This window comes from Bombina bombina, chromosome 2, assembly GCF_027579735.1.
Source record: "Bombina bombina isolate aBomBom1 chromosome 2, aBomBom1.pri, whole genome shotgun sequence".
In the NCBI taxonomy this organism is placed as follows: Eukaryota; Metazoa; Chordata; class Amphibia; order Anura; family Bombinatoridae; genus Bombina; species Bombina bombina.
The window spans coordinates 578,522,009-578,544,903 of NC_069500.1; the positions used below are offsets into that span (position 1 = coordinate 578,522,009).

The 22,895-nt window shown below is 36.6% G+C and overlaps 1 pseudogene; it reads right to left on the reverse strand.

Moving 5' to 3' along the window:
• Window positions 1–1,863: 1,863 nt before the first annotated feature.
• LOC128647906 (vasculin-like protein 1) lies at window positions 1,864–3,618 on the reverse strand (annotated as a pseudogene).
• Between the last annotated feature and the right edge of the window lie 19,277 nt (window positions 3,619–22,895).

Sequence of the window (22,895 nt, forward strand, 5' to 3'; positions counted from 1 at the left end):
GAGGTAAAACTCTGAAACGTCACATTTATGGATTAAAAATTCCTGTTTTTAAATCCGGCGAGGGCCTGCTTTTATTGGGGAGTATTTATATAAGAAAATATTTTTTTAAATACTTCCAATGCCCTTCTACATATGTGTATACATGTGTGCATATAAATGTATGTGTTTATATATCTATATATGTCTGTAAATGCATATATACACATATAAATACATACATACATACATACATATCCATCTTTAGAAATATACAGTGCCCTTCAGTAATATTGGCACCCTTGCTAAATATTGGCAAAGAAGACTGTGAAAAATGGTTCTTTATTGTTTTAACTTTTGATCTTTTATTTAAAAAATACACAAAAATACTCTGCTCTCATGGAAATCAAACAATTGCAAACACAACACAGGTTTATATAAAAAAAAAATCTTTGTTAAAAAGATAGACACCCCTATGTATTCATATGAGAAAAATATATTCCCATTGATATTTTACATTTTTAGTACACCGGGGTGACTAGGAACAGGAGATTGTTCAGCCATGACTTCCTGTTTCACAAGGGTATAAATATGAGTTAAAACATAGGCCAAATTCCCTTAGTCATTCATCACAATGGGTAAGACCAAGGAATATAGCTGTGATGTGCTGCAGAAGAATGTTGAACTTCACAAATTTCAAAGTGTCTATAAGAAAATAGCAAATTTCCACCATCAGGGCAATAATTAAGAAGTTCCAGTCAACTGGAAATGTTTTGAATCAACCAGGAAGAGGACCTATATCTTTATTGTCTCAGCGCACTGTGAAGAGGATGGTTGAGTGGTCAAAATATCTCCTAGTATCACAGCTGGAGAATTTCAGAAGTTAGTTGCATCTTGGGGTCAGAAAGACTCCAAAACTACAATCTGACATCACCTACATCACCACACGTTGTTTGGAAGGGTTTCAAGAAAAAACACTGTTCTCTCATCCAAAAACAAAATCAAGCCTCTTCAGTTTGCCAGACACTACTCGAACTTCAAATGGGATTGGGTTCTATGGTCAGATGAAATAAAAAAATAGAGCTTTTTGGCAATAAACACGGGGTGGCTCTTTAATGTTTTGGGACTTTTTTCTTCCAGACATTTTGTTAGGATTCAAGGCATCATGGACTCTATCAATTATCAGCAGATATTAAATGAACACCTGACTGTCTTTGTCGGAAAGCTTAAAATGGGCTGTAGTTGGATATTCCAGCAGGACAATGATCCAAAACATACACATACATCAAAATCAACACAAAAATGGTTTACTGTCCACAAAATATATGTATGTATCTCTTTGTTGAAGCCCTTTGCAGCCTATTTTTTCTAACACCTGAGACTTATTTTTGAGCCCATATAAATTTTGTGCGCAATATTGTTTTTAAAATATATATATTTTTTTTTTTTTTTTTGGCAAACTGATGCAAAATATTTATTTCAAGTTATTAGCTGCTGTGGTGACATTGCCCTCACATACAGTTAACCACGGTTTTCTTTAATCTGTAAATAATGTTATCAAAATAATCTTCTGAAATCTTCCCCAAGAATGATAATTTTTACCCAAATCTTGTTTTATTTTACAATCCACCCTGAATGTCAAGGCTGTGAAAAAATAACACGCAAAAAGAAAAAAAATAATCTCTGAATATTTTACATTTGCAAATTACTCCCCTTAAAAAAAGAAAATAAGCAAACTAGGTTGCTCAGAAAGGAGACAAAAAAGCGCCTGCCAAATTTGTAGCTGAATAACATCTAGATACCCACGTTACCAGAATGAATCGATCACAGTTAGGATTGAAGGGTTAATGTTTCCCAGATAGTGATTGTTTTAGTGGGTTAGGTTAGTTTGCTTTTAATTTTAGCCACAGGGCGTTAGAATCTTCGTCATCGCAATGATTTCTATGCCAGAGTTGGGAGATGCCATAGAAAATGTCCTTGTAACAACTTGTACAAAACCAATTTTGTTTCTAGGAAGCATAGAAAGAGGACAAAAACCCTTCAAAAAAGAAAAAAAGCACTGAAATTACTCCGCTTTAGTCACAGAATATTCAACACCTACTCTGGAAGCGAGGCAGGGTGCTCTGGCAGAAAAAGGGCTTAAAATTGAAAACACAATAACGTGTTTTTTCATAAAGACCATCTTGAACACTCAACATAACGCAGTGAACAAAGTGGTTTAGGTCAGGTGGGGGAATGCTCTGTGGCTTCCCAAATGTGAGGATCAGGACTCGTCGTCTGAAGTGTCTGAGCTGCTTGCGTCAGTGTCGGAACACTCACTAGGGTCTGGGGTCAGAAGGCCACGCCAAGAGAAAGGCATGACGCATCTTCGTGGCTTTCGCAGGAATCCATTTTGTCTCATGCCGTTTCTTCTTAGCTGCTGAGATTTGACTTGGAACTCCTTCAACTCCTCTTCCGTTAGAGGCAAGCAATCTTCATCATTCTCAGGAGACTCCTGCCACCCCATCTCTTTCAATATCCTGTGCTCTGCTTCCAGTGAGTACGACAACCTCTCTCTCTTGTCTGCATGAGAACATGAAATGCCATTGTGATGGCAGTTTCCTTCAATGTGCTCCTCCTCTGTATCATTCAAGTCAGAAGCGCTTTGGTTCTGCACTTCTTCCAGTTTGTCGCTTTCCCTGTCCTCTGTTTGATCCACATCTTGTTCATCCTTAAGCACTTTGAGAAATTCGCTCTTCTTGTCTGGAGCACAGCGGGTCATTCTGGTGAGTCTTGAGATGCTGAGCTCCAAAGGTGGTGTAACACTGGCTGCACCCTTGGCTGAAGAGGTTGCTGGTTTGGGGACCAGATTTTTGTACATGATGGGTCCAGAAGCATTGGTTTTGCTGCCGCCATTAGAAAGGTGAGGTACTGGAGATGCAAATGCAGCTGAGAAAGCAGATGGATCCTCCTTTGAGATTTTCTTGATGACCAGCATCTTGAGGGGCTGCTTGGCACTGGGAGGGTTTTCCCAAACACCGGTAGGAGTCCCAGTCTGTTTGCTCGGAATAACTTGCTTGCCAGTTTCAGGATTTAATGATGGAAAATCCTCCTCTTCAAACTGCAGCTTTTTACGTTCTGTGTTCTTTTCCTCTCTGGTCTCGGGCGGTGGTTTTTCCTGCAGGGCTGGGTTTTTACGAGATATGGCGTTTCGATGTCACTGGCCTCCATTTCCTGCTCCATTGCTGCCATTTCCTCCAACCCTCTGCATGGCACCATCCTGCCCATGGGTCGTTCCATGCCATTCTGCCTGAGTGCTCTGATTTGTGCCTTTAGAGACCCCGGAGTCTACAGAGTCATGACGCAGAAGGGAAGGCTGATGCCAGGAATCTCCAGTGGTGCGGAGAGGCCCATTGTTGAAGAACCCATCAGAAGAGTTGTGTCTACTGCGACTCACACCCAGACGACCCTCACCCCTTGGAAGATGTTCTCCATGTTTCTCAACAATGCCTGTGGGTGACTTGGTGGTCTGTGGTGTAGAGAAGTTAAGCCAAGCAGGAACAAAGTCATGCTGCGCCATTTAAGTCCTCAGTCTCCAGTCAATGAAGTGAGGCATTAATCCTCATGGCCAAGGCAGTGCTTAACTTCACGTTTAATTCTTAGCAGCTCCTTCCAGTTTTTTTGGGATGGCATGGGGGATTCCTTTTAGAATTGGGTTATCTAATGCTGGAAATGAGGGGAAAGGGACAGCCCCTCAAGAAGCCTAGCAGGGCAAGAACCCTATTTCTACATGCCAGCAAAATCTAACAAGCGCTTCCTTCCTTAAGTGCTCATTATGTCCGTTTTTGCTAGTCAAATAAAAAAAGTGAAATAGAAACCTCACATGGGGAAAATAAGCTACCACATTTCCCCCATTAAATAGAGTTTTGTGTTCTTGTTGAGTCAACAAAGAATGGTGTTCGGATCATATCAGTGTCCATTCAGATTTAAAGAAACTTTCAATCAGAGCTTTTGGAAAATAGCCCACTAGAAGCCTGAGTCTGGCATGCAAATTCCCCAGTGCATGTGTTTGGTACCCTCATTAATTTTAAAAGGTAAAGCTGAACCAAAGCCTAAATATATAATATAGTACTGAGGCATCTCCACTAATCTAAATCTCGCACATCCAGGAGGGCATGAAGAAAAACATCCATTGTCATGAAGAAAATGGCATTAAGACAAAACAAGAAACTGAGATTCAATGGTGCATTTTACATGCCTCGTCAACATTGGTAAGGGTTGCAAAAAGTGATATTTAAAAAATGCAGCTGTAAACAGGTATGGAGAAGATGGGTGCAATTCCAGAGAATCAAATATTGTAGTCACAGCAGAACAAATCTGAGCTCTATATCCACAAGATGCATTCTTTGTGCAGAAGTTTCTTATGGGCGTCTAGTGCAGAGGACGGAGCGGCGTCTAATACAAATGATTACTGTGCTATTCCTTCACTTTGGTGCCCGCTTCCTGCTCCTCACAAACCATAACAAAGCGTGCACCCTTTTAAAATATATTTTATTAGTGTTATTACGAGTATACCTGTACTTTGTAATGTATTTTTGATGTGTTTTGTGCAACTTTTTTCTTTTGCAAAACAGTTAACCAGAGTTCTGAGGACACAGTAATCATTCTAGTGTAAATCACAATTGCGCTCAAGCGATTGTGTTTACTTTCAACTTGTAATACGAGTGGCAAAAAAAATGCTGATAAACAGGATCAGAAGGATTGGAATTTACCCTAAATTGACTGTTTTAAACATTTATTTCACATGCTCTTTATAGTTTTTGATTTATACACAAAAAATGTCCCGTTAAAGGAACACTAAACCCAAATTTTTTCTTTCATGATTCAGCTAGAGCATGCAGTTTTAAGCAATTTTCTAATTTACTCCTATTATCAATTTTTCTTCGTTCTCTTGCTATCTTTATTTAAAATTCCAATATAACTAACATCCAGCACAAATATCCCAATTTTCTTTGTTCTCTTGCTATCTTTATTTAAAAAGCAGGAATGTGATGCATAGGAGCCGGCCCATTTTTGGTTGAGAACCTGGGTTATGCTTGCTTATTGGTGGGTAAATGTAAGCCTCCAATAAGCAAGCGATATCCATGGTGCTGAACCTAAAATGGGATGGCTGCTAAGATTTACATTCCTGCTTTTAAATTAGAGATAGCAAGAGAACAAAGAAAAATTGATAATAGGAGTAAATTAGAAAGTTGACTAAAATGTCATGCTCTATCTGAATCATGAAAGAAAAAAATTGGGTTCAGTGTCCCTTTAAGGTTGCTGTTTCTAAATTTGCTGTTTGCAAGTTCACGTAAGTCGGTCTGCACCAAAGGAACTCATAAACTTTATCCACAGCTTCATAAAATTAGTGTTTGTTATGCTTGTTTATTATAATTATAATTATTGTTTCTTTAGGGCTACGTTACAAGTGGTGCTCTAAAGCAAGTGTATTACAAGTTGAAAGTAAATAGGTGAGTGATAATAGTTTTTTTTTTTTTTTAAGCATGATCCATTAAAGTTTATGGGGAGAACTTAATGCGGTCACAATATCCGAAGTCCTGAAATTAGCGTGCATAGATAGCATTGCGGCTATCTTGTAATACCATCACTCATTATCGTGCACTGGTAATACAAAGTGGAGCACTTGTAAGCTAGCCCTTTGTGTTGTATAGGTTACAAAAAGATTTTATTTCTTTTATTTTAGATTTTAAATGTTGTGATTAATTATGGGCTGCATAATCTACCCATATGGAGACTCTGCATAAGAAATTAAACTCCTGTCATGTATGTAATGTTTCTGAATTGCAATATATATATATATATATATATATATATATTGACAGACAGACACCTAGTTACAGCTCACACAAGTTCGGAAGTTTTCCATGAAGATTTCTATCTGCCATCCGTTATGGTCAAGATCCCCAAAAGCGAAGGTGATATGACCCCAAAGTGGAGATAGAAAGCAGTTTGATGTCGGAAGCACTTGTCCCGACCCTGCACGTAACTTCAGTATCCAGACCCGAACGAGTGACTGTAATCTCTATATCTGCGGATACAAGGTGAACCCGGAGGTGAGCACTAACACAGCCATACAGATATCCGGACTGATATTCAAATACGGAGGTCCGGAGGTATGTGTTGAGGCAAACACTTGGGACCGCTACATACCGCAGTTTCCTGGAAAGCTGCATTTGTTTGGACTTAAAAGCAATAACGGCACTTCTAAACAAGTATTGTATTACTATGCTAGACAGAGAGGACGCTCTTACCTCGGAGTTCTAGCATACAAGTCTTTTTATATAGCTCCTGATGAAAAGCAAAAAATTAGCCTTTGAAAAAGAAAGGATTATCCCGTTTATCTACCTCTTTTCACACAGAACCTGGGCCCAGGTAGAAACGGATTTTCAATCTACCTGTGTTTTCTTCCTATTCCTTAATTATAAGGAGGACTCAGAACAGGTCGTATATATGATCATAAGATAATCTGTTTGGCTACAGTTATATATATCCTTTCCTTGCTATATATAAATCAATACAATGTTGCATAAAAAGCTGTTCTAGGAAAGTATTATGATAGATAGTTATCCCACTGCAGTGGTAGTATTATACTTTCTTTAGTACCTAAACAATATGCATATGTCTTTCCAGCATGTTTTTGTTACTTTGTAAATAAATTTGTTGTGTTATCTGAACTTATGTGCATCCGTGTATTTATGTCTCTTGCTAGCTCCCAGTCAAGCACCAGTTTGGGTTAAATGGAGTTCTATTGAGTGCTGAAATCCCCCATCTTTACACAGTATCTCATATAGCTCTACTGTGGCTATTTCTCTCCTTTCTAAATAATTTGAAGTTATATATATATATATCTTTATATTTAGCTGGAGTTTGGAATTATGTAAATCTTTTCTTTTTATGTGTTTATTAATTTTTGGCCAACAAAACAAGAATAAGATTCATATAAAGACGTATCATAAATATCATACATTTGTAAATGCAATGCACTGACTTAAATTACTGTAATACAAAAATGGAAAAATAATGTTTCATGTGTGAGAAATTGCACAGTTTAATTGCAGTCAGACAACTTTTTCTTATTTAATGAAAATTAATACCTGAAATCAACATGTTTTTTTAATCAATGGTGCATTCATTTTTACCATACACAATAATATGAAAATATATGGGGTTTTTTTTTACCCATTTTCAAATAAACTACATTTATTTAATGCAGTAGACTTTTGTCATTTTTTTTTCTCAAGGAGTAATCTTATAAATCCCAAATGTCAAGCAAGGTTTTTCGTCTCATATCATATTCTGTCAATCAAAGAGAAAGAAGCTTTATACATCTGTTGCTAGTGTATATTGGTACTTTTTGAAGAATATTTCAGTTTGTACGAGAATAAATAAAGATCCTTCAGGCACTTTCTCATTTATGGATGAGGAATCAAAGCAGTCTGCAACTTCATTTCCAGCCTGATACCCTGAAGATTGCAGGTGATAATTTTTGATGGAACAGCTTATCTGGCCGGATTAGGTAGAACATGGTCTTGCTATTACTACTGGATCCAACCTATTCAGCTGGGCAGACTTTGTCACAAAATATCTGTGCCCTTACATATGTCACTAATCTTATCTATGTCATTTCAGCTTCTTCTTTAAGAGCTGTGGGTTTCCATGCCTAAAACTCCAATTTCTTCATTACACTAGCTGTGCCGGTATTAACTTTCCTTAACAGACTTTGTGCACCATAGCATGCAGTAATGGGCAGTAATGCAAAGGTTACAACCTTTATAAGACAGTAATAGGAACACTTTATCTCACATCTTGTAAATCTAATATTAGTTCAACTAAAAGCAGTTGAAAATATATTTATTCTTTAGGTATTCTTTTTCCTTTTTTGTGCTGGTGTTCTGAAAAATGAAATGATTTATCCATGGTATTTATTGTTTACAATATTTCTTCTAAGATACAAATAAATTAATTAATTAGACACATATATACACATACAAAAGCACACACATACACACACACACATATATACTACACAAACACATATATACACATACAAAAGCACACACACACACTCAGATATACTACACAAACACATATATACACATACAAAAGCACACACACACACTCAGATATACTACACAAACACATATATACACATACAAAAGCACACACACACACTCAGATATACTACACAAACACATATATACACATACAAAAGCACACACACACACACAGCAATACTACACAAACAAATATATACACATACAAAAGCACACACACACAGAAATACTACACAAACACATATATAGACATACAAGCATACAAACATACAAACATTCACAAAATTACAGGCACACAAATACACATTCCCCTTAAAAATACCCTGCTGTTATTTTGCCAATATTTGAAGATGTACATATATATTTTTTATTTTTAAACACCACATTCTGCTAATTATTATGTTGCACTGATGACAACACTGAGTTTATTTCACTTGAAGGCTAGAGCCATGTCAAGTGTTTTGGTATATTTGTGTGGCTTTCAAGTGGTTTTGCACTGCATAAACCCCATTAAAATTTTGCATTGAGAGAATTTGGCAGTGGTGTTCCATTAAAGGAGAAAACAATTTTCATTCAGCTTGCATAATTTTTGCTCTTAGCTAATCAAATATTATTGACCTTTTGAAAACCTATGTTGGATTTTATCAAATAGCATATTTTGGATTTTTCAAGTTTATTTAATTTAAATGTTTTTGTGACTGATCATTTCATGTTTAAACAAACACATGCATGTCTTCATTTAAAATTAAATAGAAAAAATAATGAAAATACACATACATAATATTAGGAAAAATGTGTGGCAAACACTTCAAATAATTGTTTAAATGATTAGAATATATAATTTAATACAATAAAACAAATAATCCCAGCACTGAAGTACATATCTGTTTAATTCATATGACTAAAAAATACTCTATCAGTGTGGTAACAGAATAAATGGTAATCACAAGAGGGACCCTCCTCATTCACCTACTCCTCCTCACTCCTCACTCCTCACTCATACGCACATCCACCTAAAGTAAAGAAACAGAATTGCAAAGTTGTCAAAAAGAACAATCAGAAATTCAATAATTGTAAAAAAAAATCATTCACAATATATATATAGACATCCCAAGGGAGAAATGACTGGCATCACCTGTAAACAAAGTAAGTTTAGTATGTGTAGACCCCAGCTGTGATTCAGTATTCTCTGTGTGGCGTCAACACTCTCAAGTTAGGCAGTCACAATCAATTTTGAGCATTCCCGAGACCAAACTTGATACAAAGTATAGCATTTTGGGATTATACATACATCTGTGTCCTGTCACGCCTGTACTGAAATAGAGCTGTCACCCTTGAAAGTCAGTGTTAATGTGTGGCAGTGTATAGTGGTCCAAACACCCGCAATCTGGAAACTTAATCTTTGCTCACTCTGACCACCAATATCCCCACTGAGCCCACTCTTTTCAAGGTATACACACGTCCAGTATCCAATACTTGCAATTTAAGACAGTGGGTCTGTGTCTCTGGATTATTGTCCGTGGTGTCCGTGAGTCTCTATCAGTTTCTATGCGTTAGTTTTGTTTATGTATAAAGGTTTCCCACCTCACTGCCACAGTCTTCAACAGCGTATCCACATCTCAGCGTTACAGTGTGCAGCAACACAGCCTGGAACATAATGTTGGATGTGCGTTTTGGGACTTTACCCTTTGTCAAGGAGTATGGGGTGTTTGACAAATAGGTGATTTTTAAATTCATAACCTGACCGTCATTGGTTCCTACCATTCAGCCTCCATACATACGTCATACTATGGAGGAGGACACAGCATTTATGTTTAACTTCTGCAGACTCTCTATGTTCCTACCTCACATATTAATAGATTGACAACTATATACATATATACACGGAACAGCTTTTCACATATATTTATAAAATGTTTATCAGAATTGAGATTGTTGAAAAAGAAACCAACCCTCCTCAACCCTACTATATCATATAAAGTTACCCCAGGAAATATCTCTATTGAGACCCCTAGGTGCTATAGTATCCAATCTCCTGATATATTGAGCCTCTTTCTTAAACAATAGCTTCTGCCTATGTCCCCGCGTCTGAGCGGGGTACACCATCGACTATCTGAAACCCTAGTTGGCTTTTATTGTGGGAAGCAACAGTAAAGTGATGTGTCACTGGGGCATCTTCATCTAACTTACCAACAGTTGCTTTGTGTTGGACATATTCTGTCTTTGGCATACTGGGTTGTGCCAGACCACAGGAACATTTAATCACGTAAATTATGTACTTAGAATTGCATTAAAAGCGACCTCTTATGGGGATCCAATACAAAGGAAACAATGTACAGATATTATAAGGTGGTAAAAAACAACAATCTGTTACAAATGGACTGAGAACTAATACTCTCCTTATGGTTAGACCGCTGCCTTCTTTCAGTCTCTCCCCAGGGACTGTGGTTAAGGTAGAATTTCAGTGGTAGATGGCGCAGATCTTTAATATTAAACTCAGGCTAGATATATAGTAATCCTTCTGATGACAAAGAGAAAAGGGCTTGGTGTGTATGTAAAAGCCAATTAATAAGTGTGCAATATACTCACTCCATAAGTTTCATGATATCCGCTTGTCTGGAGTATGTTACACAGATGTCTAGTAGCAGTGATCCACAGATGTCTTGTAACAATAGTGGTTTAACAAACTGAGAGCAAGAAGAAAAATCCAGTGAAAAATATGTAGAATCTGTTATAATTTAATAAGTAGTAACTTACTCCATCAAAATTGGACTTCTGGCGATGTCACAGCAAAGGAACAAAAAGATACACTTTGTTATACTCCACCTGAACACAACCCCAGATCTGAGTTCAAAAACTCCTCCAAGTTCTACCCAAGCCATTGTAAGGGTTCCAGCATAGATGTTTTTGGAAAATTGATCCTAAAGGACATAGAAAACATACAACAACAACCTAACGCCTAGATTTAGAGTTTTGCGTTAGAAGGGGTGCGTTAGCTCTTTTTCCCCCCGCACCTTTTAAACAACGCTGGTATTTAGAGTTCTCTGAAGGGCTGCGTTAGGCTCCAAAAAGGGAGCGTACAGGCATATTTACTGCCACTGCAACTCTCAATACCAGCGTTGCTTACAGACACGGCCAGCTTCAAAAACGTGCTCGTGCACGATTCCCCCATAGGAAACAATGGGGCAGTTTGAGCTGAAAAAAAACCTAACACCTGCAAAAAAGCAGCGTTCAGCTCCTAACGCAGCTACATTGTTTCCCATGGGGAAACACTTCCTAAGTCTGCACCTAACACCCTAACATATACCCCGAGTCTAAACACCCCTAACCTTACATTTATTAACCCCTAATCTGCCGGCCCCACTATCGCTGACCCCTGCTGTATATTATTAACCCCTAATATGCCGCTCCGTACCCCGCCGCAACGTACATTATAGCTATGTACCCTTAATCTGCTGCCCCTAACACCGCCGACCCCTATATTATATTTATTACCCCCTAATCTGCCCCCCCAAACGTCGCCGCTACCTACCTACACTTAATAACCCCTAATCTGCTGACCGGACCTCGCCGCCACTATAATAAATGTATTAACCCCTAAACCGCCTCACTCCCGCCTCAAAAACCCTATAATAAATAGTATTAACCCCTAATCTGCCCTCCCTAACATTGCCGACACCTAACTTCAAGTATTAACCCCTAATCTGCCGACCGGACCTCGCCGCTACTCTAATAAATGTATTAACTCCTAAAGCTAAGTCTAAACCTAACACTAACAACCCCTAAGTTAAATATAATTTTTATCTAACGAAATAAAATAAATCTTATTAAATAAATTAATCCTATTTAAAGCTATATACTTACCTGTAAAATAAACTCTAATATAGCTACAATATAAATAATAATTATATTGTAGCTATTTTAGGATTTATATTTATTTTACAGGCAACTTTGTATTTATTTAAACTAGGTACAATAACTATTAAATAGTTATTAACTATTTAATAGCTACCTAGTTAAAATAATTACAAAATTACCTGTAAAATAAATCCTAACCTAAGTTACAAATACACCTAACACTACACTATCAATAAATTAATTAACTAAACTACCTACAATTATCTACAATTAAATCAACTAAACTAAATTATAAAAACCCCCCCACTAAATTACAAAAAATAAAAAAAGATTACAAGAATTTTAAACTAATTACACCTACTCTAAGCCCCCTTAAAAAATAACAAAGCCCCCCAAAATAAAAAAATGACCTACCCTATTCTAAAATAAAAATGAAACAGATCTTTTACCTTACCAGCCCTTAAAAGGGCCCTTTGCGGGGCATGCCCCAAAGAAAACAGCTCTTTTGCATTTAAATAAACATACAATACCCCCCCAACATTACAACCCACCACCCACATACCCCTAATGTAACCCAAACACCCCTTAAAAAACCTAACACTAAGCCCCTGAAGATCTCCCTACCTTGTCTTCACAAGTAGGTGTAATTATTTTAACTAGGTAGCTATTAAATAGTTATTAACTATTTAATATCTATTGTACCTATTTAAAATAAATACAAAGTTGCCTGTAAAATAAATATAAATCCTAAAATAGCTACAATATAATTATTATTTATATTGTAGCTATATTAGGGTTTATTTTACAGGTAAGTATTTAGCTTTAAATAGGATTAATTTATTTAATAAGATTTATTTTATTTAGTTAGATAAAAATTATATTTAACTTAGGGGGGTGTTAGTGTTAGGGTTAGACTTAGCTTTAGGGGTTAATACATTTATTAGAGTAGCGGCGAGGTCCGGTCGGCAGAATAGGGGTTAATACTTGAAGTTAGGTGTCAGCGATGTTAGGGAGGGCAGATTAGGGGTTAATACTCTTTATTATAGGGTTTTTGAGGCGGGAGTGAGGCGGTTTAGGGATTAATACATTTATTATAGTGGCTGCGAGGTCCAGTCGGCAGATTAGGGGTTAATAAGTGTAGGTAGGTAGCGGGGACGTGGGGGGGGGCAGATTAGGGGGTACATAGGGATAATGTAGGTTGCTGCGGTGTGCGGTCGGCAGATTAGGGGTTAAAAAAATTTAATAGAGTGGCGGCGATGTGGGGGGACCTGGGTTTAGGGGTACATAGGTAGTTTATGGGTGTTACTGTACTTTAGAGCACAGTAGTTAGGAGCTTTATGAACCGGCATTAGCCCATGAAGCTCTTAACTCCTGACATTTTTCTGTGGCTGGAGTTTTGTTGTTAGAGTTCTAATGCTCACTTCAGCCGAGACTCTAAATACCAGCGTTAGAAAGATCCCATTGAAAAGATAGGATACGCAATTGACGTAAGGGTATCTGTAGTATGGAAAAGTCGCGGCTGGAAAGTGAGCGTTAGACCCTTACCTACAAGACTCTAAATACCAGCGGCCGGCCAAAACCAGCGTTAGGACCCCCTAACGCTGGTTTGGACGGCTAACGCAGAACTCTAAATCTAGGCGTATGTTTTTTAATATGACCAGATCAGAATCTGAAATCCTGAAGAATTAAAGAAGCCGACAAGGGTGGCTGTATAGTCATTATGGATAGAGAGTTTTACCTACAGGAGGCTAATAGAATACTGTCTGATAAAAATACATACAAAGTCCTAAATCATCATCCAAAAAAAGATTTCTGTCAAGAATTATGTGAAATGTTGACTCAGGCATTAGACAGAGAAATCATATCTGAGCAAGAGTATTGTTTTTTTGTACAAAGCTGATTCAAAAACGCCAATCTTTTATTTTATGCCCAAATTACATAAAAATCCCAAAAATCCACCAGGGTGCCCCATCATTAGTGGGATTGACTCTCTGACTTCAAACCTTTCCACTTTTGTTGATTTTCCTTTACAGCCTTATGCTCAAAATTAGAAATCATATTTAATGGATACTTCTCATGTACTCAATACAATCAATAAGACTAAATGGGAATCAAGTTTCCTCTGGGCCACCATGGATGTGACATCTTTGTACTCCATAATAGATCATAAGAAGGGCATATCAGCAGTCCGATGGAAGTTGGAACAGGATCCTAACCTGTCAGACTCTCTTCTTGAGTTCATCATTTTGACTATTGAGTTTATGTTAACCCATAACTTTTTCTGGTTTGACAATAGACAGTACGAGTTACACCAATATCTATATGGACCACTATGAACATCTACATGTATGGTCCAATTACGTATTTGGGGCGAGCCTGGTGACATGGTGGAGGTATATCAATGACGTATTATGTATTTGGAAAGGTGACTTAGATTCTCTTCAATTTTTTATTTCTCAGCTGAATAATAATGACATGAACATCATAATAACACCAGAAATACATGAAACAGAAGCCACTTTTTTGATTTATCCATTTTAGTTGTAGATGGAGTTATACACACTAAAACTCATTTTAAAAAATGTGATGTAAATACCTATATCAAACATGACAGTCAACATCACCCCTCATGGCTTAAAGCCATACCAAAGGGGCAATTTCAACGCACAAGACGCAACTGCGATAGGTTAGAAGATTATGATGAACAGTCCAAAATGTTAAAAACAAGATTTTTACCAAAGTGATATAAAGCAAAAGAACTTGAATCAGATAGGCAAGAAGTGAGAAACTTAGATCGGGAACAACTGTTAAAAGGTCATAATCGATTCGAGAACTGTTAATCCAACAATCTTTTCCAAGGTTCATAACTACCTATAATTCTGGACATAATCAGATTAAGAACATCATTAAAAGACACTGGCATGTCTTACAAAGTGATGAAGTCTTGGAAAAAATTATAACTCCCAGACCACATATTACATTTAGAAGGGGTACCAATTTTTAACAAAAGCTGGCCCCCTCTTTAATAAAGGGTATGACTCCCAAAACTCCATTATCAATTTCAAATTTACAAGGTTTCTATACTTGTGGCTGTTGTAAAGGCTGCAACTACACTAAAAGGGCACATAAATCGTTTACATCATCCATCACGGGCTAAACATTTATGATGAAACATTTTATTACTTGCAAGACCCCCAATGTCATATACCTCCTTCAATGCAATTACAAAATTCAATATTTAGGACAAACGACCAGACTTTTGAAAACACGTATTCTGGAACATCTCAACAAAATAGACAAAAAACATGAAGATCATGGGGTACCCTTAAACCTTAATACATGCAAATTTGATATTAAACATTTCCTTTGGATCGGAATAGAAAAAGTATCTACACATTGGAGTAAAATTAGAAGATGAATTGGATAAGAGAGAACTCTGGTGGATACACACATTAAGAACATATAATCACTGGGGACTTAATAAGGATATTAGAATAGCAGCTTTCATTTAATATTGATCACTTTTATTTTATGCTTAGTTTATCCATTTTTGGAACTAAGCACATATGAATATACGCTAAACACACATTGCTTAGCATCTCATATATAACTTATACACATAGTACACTGGAATATTTATGTATCACTGAATAAAACTACTAAAATATTTGAAAGTTATTTCACATCTAATCGACGTTGAGGGGGGCAGATTAGGGGTTAATAAATATAATATAGGGGTCGGCGGTGTTAGGGGCAGCAGATTAGGGGTACATAAGGATAACGTAGGTGGCGGCTCTTTGCGGTCGGCAGATTAGGGGTTAATAAGTGTAGGCAGGTGGAGGCGACATTGAGGGGGGCAGGTTAGGGGTTAATAAATATAATATAGGGGTCGGCGGTGTTAGGGGCAGCAGATTAGGGGTACATAAGGATAACGTAGGTGGCGGTCGGCAGATTAGGGGTTAAAAAATTTAATCAAGTAGCGGCGATGTGGGGGGACCTCGGTTTAGGGGTACATAGGTAGTTTATGGGTGTTAGTGTACTTTAGAGCACAGTAGTCAAGAGCTTTATGAACCGGCGTTAGCCCAGAAAGCTCTTAACTACTGACTTTTTTCTGCGGCTGGAGTTTTGTCGTTAGATTTCTAACGCTCAGTTCAGACACGACTCTAAATACCGGAGTTAGAAAGATCCCATTGAAAAGATAGGATACGCAATTGACGTAAGGGGATCTGCGGTATGGAAAAGTCGCGGCTGAAAAGTGAGACCCTTTCCTGACTGACTCCAAAAACCGGCGGTAGCCTAAAACCAGCGTTAGGAGCCTCTAACGCTGGTTTTCACGGCTACCGCCAAACTCTAAATCTAGGCCATAAACTTTTAACAACCATAATTAACCTGATATTCAACACATATACTTACATTCACTGAAACACAGCACTCGCAAAACACTACAAATAAAAATCCTATAACAACCGTCTATACCCTGGTTCTGCAAAGTCTACCATGCACAATACTATGAGATCACACTAATAACACAATCACTTCTGATGATCAATATACTCCAGTTGCATATTTACAAATAAAATCCCTAACCATAAATTTACAAAGGAATACACAAACACCTAAGTTCTATATTTTGGGAAAATTCAGATAAAAATGGTACAGCCACTGTTCTATATAGCCCCTGCCCGCATGCACAGTGCAAATACACTGTTAAATAAATCATATGTGGCACACATAGTTTGTGAAAAGCTCTGGAATCCAGTCCATACTTTTACATAACCAAAATTTTACTAAATACACAATTATTTGATTTAACTTTTTTTTTAATATAATTTGATTTTCACCATGTTGCAGCTTTCCAACTAAATATAACAATGGTATACAACAAAATGAGCTTTCTACAAAAGAATAATAGTAATAATAATTTACACTAATAGGTTAAAAGGATAGTTTGTCCAAACAATTTCCCCTTTAAATTGTTCCCAATGATCCATTGTGCTCACTTATAATAAAAAATGTATACTGACGTCCATTGGATAGCCTAAGCAAACACAGCCAGTATATAAAAAAAAAACACACTCACAGTGGGGTGCAGGACAGTTAAACAGGACATTTTACCCAAATTAAAAAAATATCTTTCATTGAAACCACTGACACAGTTAAATATACTAGTGTTTGGCTTACAATAAACCTCATCTTCTTTCTCTGTAAATATTTCTTTAAAATCTCAGATTTTATATCAATTTGCCTTTATCCCTTTAAATATTTTCTCTTCTTTTTTTTCCCTCTCGCTAGTCTCACAGATCGCAACACAAAGATTGCATCAGTTCAGTTTGCCTTACAGAGAGAATTGATTTACACTGCATAACTGTCTGCTATCTAAATGGCAGATTTAAAAATATATATATATATATTTTGCAAACTACTAATCTCTTTTACTTGTTAATACAGTGTTATTGCTGCTCATGAACTCCTTTCCCATGAGTGAACTGGTCCTTTAAGTAATAAAATGACAATTTTCCATTGCTCTGTCTAAGCCCTGAGCTCCGATTTTACAGACAAATATAAAATAAAGAACACAATGAGATATGCTTATTATCCAGAATTCAACCCATTGCAATAAACTGTGTTTTGAAAGCACAAAACCAGCTACTTCATATATACAAATAAACTCGCAAATGCAATTTCTCCCATATTTTATACTATTCAGCTTGTATCACAAGTCATTAAAAATACATTAATATAAAATCTATGTTACAGTGTACTGTCCCCATAAGGGCTGACCATTTATAACATGTATATTACATATGTATAGGGAAGTAAAGTGATGATGCTGCTCAAACCAGGGGGTGTGCAGTAGCTGTAACCAATCCAGGCCAAAGTTACGGCCAAGCCCATGAGAGAAATCAGCATGCACTGTTGGCGTGGTGCCAACCAAAGGAAAGGAGCCAAGCCTGCTCCAAATGTATGCAAAAATTGAGATGAAGGTAGCACTCCAACAAAAATTCTGTTATAAAAGAAAAATCTTTATTGTACAATTTTAAAAGCCAGCACAAAATAATTGGCAAATAACCAGAGGGAGGAGGAGGTAAAATCCTGACATGTTTCGTGCCAGATGGCACTTAATCATAGGATAACTCGATGTTAGCGAAACACACCCTTATAAGAGGACCTGTAGCCAATAGGAATCCCAGATTATTAACTCATAGGAAACAACATATAGCAATGGTGTGTTAAGCGTATATGAATGCTAAGTGAATAACAACATTAAAAACAAGTATATTATGCATTAAAACCATAAACCTGAATAAAACATAATTAATACACAAAAATATGTACTACATCATATATTCTCGATAGATAGCCTCAAAAATATCATTCATTGATCTTGAAACCTGTTATCATTAATTATTCATTTAAAGATATAGCCATATTTTAAGCAAGGCTTGCTGGAATTTTAACTCTTCAATACACTAAAGTGACAATAATAATCCAGCATTACTACCCTAGCTATGACTACTTCTGGTACATGGAAAGCAAAAGGCAAATTGACATTTGGAGTTATAACAATATGCATATGATAGTTGATAAAAACAACTCCATGTGTATATGCAAAATTAACGTAAAATAACATGTAAAAACATTACATGTTATTTTAAAAAAGCAGTTATAATGTGCCTTATAAATAATATTTTCTTGCATATACTTGTTGGAGTATTATATATGTATACCCTAGCCATGATTAGGAAACTTGTATTATTTACCATAAAAATTCTACTTCTTTACTGTATCATGACCTGCATATTTAAATGAGAGCCATCACAGCATAAATAATACCCATTTATATTAAAACTTCTACTAAATTAATTTACTTGCAACAGAAACAGACCCAAATACTTTTAGATACATTTTAATGATATACAGCTTATAACCTTATTTTATCTTTTCCACTAACTTCTTGCACAAATCTTGCAAATACAACATACTTGAATCAACCTGTTAATCTTTTTTTCATTTACCAGAACGTGACCGAAAGTCACACAATCATCCGCACATTCACAAATTAGTTCACTTGCAAAAACAATATATTTATATGCCGCAACAGGTGGACAGTCTTTATTTGCATACAACAAATATCACTTAAAACTAAAAACTGCTATTAATAACACACATAATTAAGAACATACATATGACTTTAAAATAGAGTTAACAATAATAACAAGCAAATCATTAGTATCAGATTTCTTAGCTAAGAATCCCTGATACACACACACGCAGCTCCAGCCTGCATCAAACATCAAGGCCAGCTTTCTTTTGAAGCGATTGTACACAAAAATCATATCAACTCACATACCTCAAATATTTCACTCCCAACATTTATTCTAAAGCAATTCCAACATACATCAAACTCTTAGTGACACAAAAAACACATTAACAGTCTTTTTCTTTTCAGGAAAACATATATTTCATAACCTACCAAAGACATTTAAGAATACAATAAGATTAACTTTCCACCAAATTTAAAATGTATTTGAAAGTGTCCAAATGGAATGGCCATTTTCCCCACAAATTGAGAAAAACACATCTCAAACAGAATAATACATTCTCAGATCTTTTGGTTTAGAGTAAATCTTTTACATGTCATACAAGACACAGTGGGAACCAACAGACCAACACTCATTACACAGCACTGCCCCCCCCCTTTCTCTACTCATAACTTCTCTGAATGCAGGAGAAAACTTCAGCATGCACAGCTCCCTGCCTTGAAACAAAACTGTTAACCCCTTTGTAGACATTAAACATGCAATAACATTCTCCTTTTCTCTATGCATTATTATCAATATTTTACTATGAGCAGACCCCATTTTTTAACAACACAATAATAGCAGCAAAATAACAGCAGCAATGTTAAAATGCACAGTCACGTAATATCTTCTAAGCAATAAAAAGCAAGCAAGCAAAAAGCACCAAATACCAGTTCAAATCCAGTGATAGGTAACAAAAACTCTACTATAGGAATGTGTAGGGACAACTTCAACACAGATGAGACTCAAACTCACCATAACAAAGCGATGCTAACTTGCCCGGGGGACTTAAACCTCCCGTCAAATGCATGCTAACTTTTATCTCTTTGCGCGCTTCACCAGACAGGACTGCACACCTGTCTAAACTAGCACAGGACTATAAACCTGTCTAGTGGGGGTTATCGCAAGTGCCGGCAGGTCTGAAAACCTCTGCACAAACCCTGCACTTAACTGCAGGAACCCCTTAACCCTTTATCATATATAACCAACACCTATTATCAAAAATACATTTAGGTTCAGATTCACAGAGGGAAAAGTAGAGTAAAAAAACACTCATCTACTTAACCAGTGCGAATCCCACAAGCTAACGCCAGAAGCTGTTAGGTGTTGTTTTCAGGGAGGGAGCGTGTCAGTCAGGGCTTGGCTTGGAATACACCATATCAGTTGAAAATGAAGGGGTTATTTGATCAGGATATCCAGAGAACAGCACTTCAGCCCATGCAGCAATGAGTCTAAAACTATTCTCTTTTATTGAAAGATAAAAGGCATGTCTTATAGGCGACAATTACAGCGTACAGGGTTAACATGATGACACGTTATGGCCGCGTCATTTTACACAGTGTTTGTCAGGAAAAATACAAGCTCATTATTTTAATTAGGTAAAGCAGAGTTGTGAAAAACAGTGTGTCTTATAACCAAAACAAAAATACATCTGGGCCCATAGCTCAGCCCAAAGCAAAGTCGTTTGGGCCTCTTACCTAGATAAAGGACTTCCAGGCGCTTTGCCAGGAACATTTGCAAGGCCAATAAAACTTATACAATTCTTACTAAAATAAGCATATTTCTCACTACATATTAACTGCTATTATAAATGTTACTCAGACAAGATGGATGCCAAAGACAAAATGGCAGCTAAGAACAAGATGACGCTGGTCATGCTAACAATTATTACTAACAACACCTCTCAAAGGAGAATGTAGTAAAAAGTCACAGCTTTATTTACAAAGCATTAAAAAACACACGGGTACCATCTCAAATGTTGGGAAAGGGAGATGAATTGGTCTAAAATATAGGTGACTTGTAAAAATCTGTATAGGATGATTTTGGTGCAAGTATTTTATGGTTGCTATTTTTTATGGTTATGTTTTACTATACCCATTAAGATTTAAACATTGTAGGAACATCTAAATGTTTTCAAAATAAGTAAAATTACCTCTCTGTGAAATTAAAATTCTGTGCAGTCAAAAAAGTTCATCTAATATTTATTATGTCTAGATATTTTTATACAATCATTTTTCTACATAAACTGCAAAGTACAAAATGACAAAGATTTTTAATTTTATTTTCTTTCCAATTACTAATTTTTATTTTAAAACAATCGGCTAGATTTAGAGTTTTGTCGGTAAAGACCCGCGTAGCTAATGCTGCTTTTTTTCCCAACGCACCCTTCCAACAATGCTGGTATTTAGAGTTGTCTGAGGGGCTGTGTTAGGCTAAAAAAAGGGTGCGTTGAGCCTAATATAGCTCTACTTCAACACTCAATACCAGCATTGCTTACGGTAGCGGTAAGCTGGAAAAACGTGCTCATGCACGATATCCCCATAGGAAAAATGGGGCATTTTGGGCTGAAAAAAACCTTAACCCCTGCAAAAAAGCAGCTTTCAGCTCCTAAAGCAGCCCCATTGTTTCCTATGGGGAAACACTCTCTAAGTCTGCACCTAACACCCTAACATGTACCCCGAGTCTAAACACCCCTAACTTTACACTTATTAACCCCTAATCTGCCGCCCCCGCTATTGCTGACACCAGCATTATATTATTAACCCCTAATCTGCCGCTCCGGACACCGCTGCAACCTACATTATCCCTATGAACCCCTAACCTGCTGCCCCTAACACCGCCGACCCCTATATTATATTTATTAACCCCTAATCTGCCCCCCCAACATCGCCGCTAGTTTACCTACACTTATTAACCCCTAATCTGCTGACCAGACCTCGCCGCCACTATAATAAATGTATTAACCCCTAAACCACCACACTCCCGCCTTGCAAACACTAGAATAAATAGTATTAACACCTAATCTGCTGTCCCTAACATCCCCGCCACCTACCTACAATTATTAACCCCTAATCTCCCGCCCACAAAGTTGCCGCTACTATAATAAATTTATTAACCCCTAAACCTAAATTTAACCCTAACACCCCCCTAACATAAATATAATTTAAATCAAACAAAATAATATTCCTAAAAATAACTAAATTATTCCTATTTAAAAATAAATACTTACCTATAAAATAAACCCTAATATAGCTACAATATAACTAATAATTACATTGTAGCTATTTTAGGATTTATATTTATTTTACAGGCAACTTTGTATTTATTTTAACTAGGTACAATAGTTATTAAATAGTTAATAACTATTTAATAGCTACCTAGTTAAAATAAGTACAAAATTACCTGTAAAATAAATCCTAACCTAAGTTACAAATACACCTAACACTACACTATCAATAAATTAATTAAATAAATTACCTAAAATTACCTAAAATAAAATACAATAAAATAAACTATTCTATAATACAAAAAAACAAACACTAAATTACAAAAAATAAAAAAGAATTACAAGAAGTTTAAACTAATTTCACCTAATCTAAGCCCCCTAATAAAATAAAAAAAAACCCCAAAATAAAAAAATTCCCTACCCTATTCTAAACTACCAAATTAATCAGCTCTTTAACCAGCCCTTAAAAGGGCTTTTTGCGGGCATTGCCCCAAAGTAATCAGCTATTTTACCTGAAAATAAAAATACAATACCCCCCCAACATTACACCCCACCACCCACATACCCCTACTCTAACCCACCCAAACCCCCCTTAAAAAAACCTATCGCTAACCCCCTGAAGATCTCCCTACCTTGAGTCGTCTTCACCCAGCCGAG